A 3,334-nucleotide genomic window follows, 5' to 3' on the forward strand; every position below is an offset into this window, starting at 1 on the left:
CAAGAACAGATCAGTCCGATTGGATTCGATTGGGATCGCATCCAATCGGATCTGCTAGAATCCTATCAATCCTAGCACATGCCTAAGACATTAACCGTTAATCTACATCTAAGAGCAACATTTGAGGGGATTTGACTCACCGGAGCACGCACAGCCGCAGCGAACCGAGGCCAGGGTGAAAACGCCGGCGGGAACGATAGAGGTGGCGGAGCAGAGGACGAGCTGGCCCCGGCGACGGCCTGCGGCATCGGCCCCGTGCTCAACGCCACGCCGGAGGTCGAGAAGGACGGCCCGCCGACCTGAGAAAACCCTTGGACGGGGGTCAAGAAAACCCCCGAGACCAATGGTGTCTCGAGAAGGAGCGGCTCCATCGACGGCGCCGGTGCCGAGCCCAGGACCAGGAGGTCCGGAATCGACAGCGGAGCAGGATCGGCCGGCACCGCATTGGCCGGCGCTCGTGGAGGAGGCCGGCAGCAGATGGGGCACAACGCCCGCAGCGTCGACGCCAGGTCGCGGCCCGAGTTCTGGAGCCCGGCCAGCCAGCGCTCCTGGATGCTGGCGATGCGCTGGTCGACCGGGGTCAGAGGGCGGCGCGGCGGTGGGCGTGGCGGAGCCATCGGAGCAGAGGAGAGGAGAGGGAGGGGCGGTGAGGGAGAGAGAGGGAGCGGTGGGAACAGTGTGCATGGGCGGTGACAGGAGAGTGGGGGGCGAGTAATGAGACGTCGCCTCCGTCTCCCGCGCTGCCCGAGACGTGCAACTGCCCCGCACGCACGGCCACGCCGGGCCAGGCTCGCAAGGAACTGCCGATTCGATAGTTTCTGTCGGGCCAGGCTGCAGGCTGCTTTGAAGTTCGTGCGGGCCTCAAACCGCATGCAGCCCAGCCAACCAAATAGACCATGCACATCTCGCGCGGGCCTGGTTAGGCTGCATGCGGACTACCAAACACGTCCTAAGTGCACCCGCCTTTCCGGTAAAATAGTAAGGCAGACCGTGTGAGTAGACTAACAACAAAGTATGCGGCAGAGACGCGTGAGACAAACGAACTGTGTGTGAAATCATGAACGGCTGGCCCTGTCTTCCATCATTTCCTCCCGCGGCATCTTGCTTACGCAATTGATCGATCATGAGAGTTCTTCGCCTCCTCGTGCGCGTCTCTGTCGAGTACGGAGCGGCAGGAGCTTCAACAAAGTAGGCATTCTCATGTACACTCCTTTGTCCGTCAAGAAAGAAAGTATGGACACTTTGACGGAGTCCTGCCGCATCAGTCATTTTCAGTCTCTTCTTTTTCGAACTATTCCTTGGACGGTTGGAGAGAACCTGTAGATCAACCAATCTAATCAAAGTGGTCGCTTGCGAATTCATTGCAGCAATGGCGACAGCGCTTGCCAGAATCGTCGCTAGATATTTCCTTGTTGAAACTTGCAGCCTCCAAACTAAAGGAGTTGTATCCAGAGCAGCGACGGCAAGGCAAAATTTCAGCACGCCGGCTCACCTCGCAAGCTGCAGAGATGCTTCTTACCTTGATCGCCGTGCTTGCTTCGGCGTGGCCCGCGGCGGCATCGCAACCACCGGGCGGAACATGCCAGCGGCGGTGCGGCGACGTGGACATCCCGTACCCGTTCGGCATCGGCCGCGGCTGCTACCTCTACACGGGCGAGAACGACGTGACCTTCGGCCTCACCTGCAACCTCACCGCCGACGGCACGTACAGGCCCTTCTGCTTCGAGGTCGAGGTCCTGGGCGTCTCCGTGGCCCGCGGGCAGGCGCGCGTCCGCAACGAGATCAACCCGTGGTGCTACAACGCCACGTCCCGGTCCATGGACGGGGGGAGCAGCATGTGGACAGACTTCTCCGACTCGTCCTTCATGCTGTCCGACGAGGACAACCGGTTCACCGTCGTCGGGTGCAACTCGCTCGCCTACGTGAGCTCCTCGGAAACGTCGCAGTTCGCGACGGGCTCCACGTACATGACCGGGTGCATGGCCACCTGCCCGGGCGCCGGCCGGCTGGAGAACGGCTCCTGCTCCGGCATGGGCTGCTGCCAGGCGGCCATCCCCAGGGGGATCAACTCGTTCGACGTGGTGTTTGAGGAGAAGTTCAACACCACCGCGATCGCTAACTTCAGCCGGTGCAGCTACGCGGTCCTGGTCGAGGCGGCGTGGTTCGACTTCCGCACCACCTACGTCACCGCCGGCGACTTCATGGCGTCCACCGGCGGGAAGGTGCCGCTGGTGCTCGACTGGGTGGTAGGGAAGGTGACGTGCCAGGAGGCGATGCGGAACACCACGGCCTACGCTTGCGTCAGCAGCAACAGCGTGTGCGTGGATTCGAGAAACGGCCCGGGATATCTCTGCAACTGCTCTCGTGGGTACCAAGGCAACCCATACCTGCAAGGCGGCTGCCGAGGTCTGCTCTTCGTCTTTTCCTATTCCTATCCTACTTGAGATGAACTTTCGTCCGCATCGATCGGTCGACGCTATAAGAAATTTCTGGTTTGCTTTTGCAGATATTGACGAGTGCGGCGATGGTGGAATCAGTTACCCGTGCTCTGTTCCTGGTACCTGCATCAACACTCCTGGTGGATTCAGGTGCGCTTGCCCTGACAAGACAACAGGCAACGCTTATACTGGCACATGCGAGGCCAAGAAATCTCAACTTGGAGCGCACATTGCAATTGGTACGCCATTTGAGTCCATTTGACATTTCTCTGCTCTCCCAAGAACAAGAAGTATTTCTCGGAATCTGCAGACGCAAAACTAATGCATGCTCCCTGAATTCTTTCAGACATAAGAGCATCTCCAACAGAGGCCCAATATTAAGGACGCGCCCAAAAAATCGCAACTTTAGCGCGCGCGGAGTTGAAAGTACCACTCCAACGGACGCTGCATAATAGAGCACGCTGTAAAAGGCGTTCAGCGCGCCGGATGAAACTGGATCGCAAGCCGTATATTTAGCGCTCGAGCTCCAGCACGCTGAACTTTTCACGCGCGTGGAAAGTGCCCCGTGCACCCGCAGCCGCCGTTGGCCTCCTCGCATGCGCGCGCCAGCTCGTCAGCCGGCCACGGGCGGGGCGGACGGCGGCCACGGCCACGGCGGCGGCAGGGCGGGGAGGAGCGCAGGCGCGGCCAAGGCCACGACGGCGGCGGGGCATGGCGCGGGCCCCGGCCACGGCCACGAGCGGCATCGCGCGGGCGCGGCCACGGCCACGGCCACGGCGCTGGCGGAGCAGGGAGGAGCGCATGCGCGAGCCGGGCGGCGGGGCGGGGCGGGGCGCGGGCGCGGGCGCGGCCGCGACGGCGGCCGGGCGGGGCGCGGGCCACGGCCACGGCCACGA

General features: G+C 62.0%; 1 pseudogene; it reads left to right on the forward strand.

The window, feature by feature from the left end:
* Positions 1-937: 937 nt before the first annotated feature.
* The window catches only part of LOC119326399, a 5,915-nt pseudogene continuing 3,518 nt past the window's right edge, over positions 938-3,334 (forward strand).

This window comes from Triticum dicoccoides, chromosome 6B (genome assembly GCF_002162155.2).
Source record: "Triticum dicoccoides isolate Atlit2015 ecotype Zavitan chromosome 6B, WEW_v2.0, whole genome shotgun sequence".
NCBI classification, from domain to species: domain Eukaryota; kingdom Viridiplantae; phylum Streptophyta; class Magnoliopsida; order Poales; family Poaceae; genus Triticum; species Triticum dicoccoides.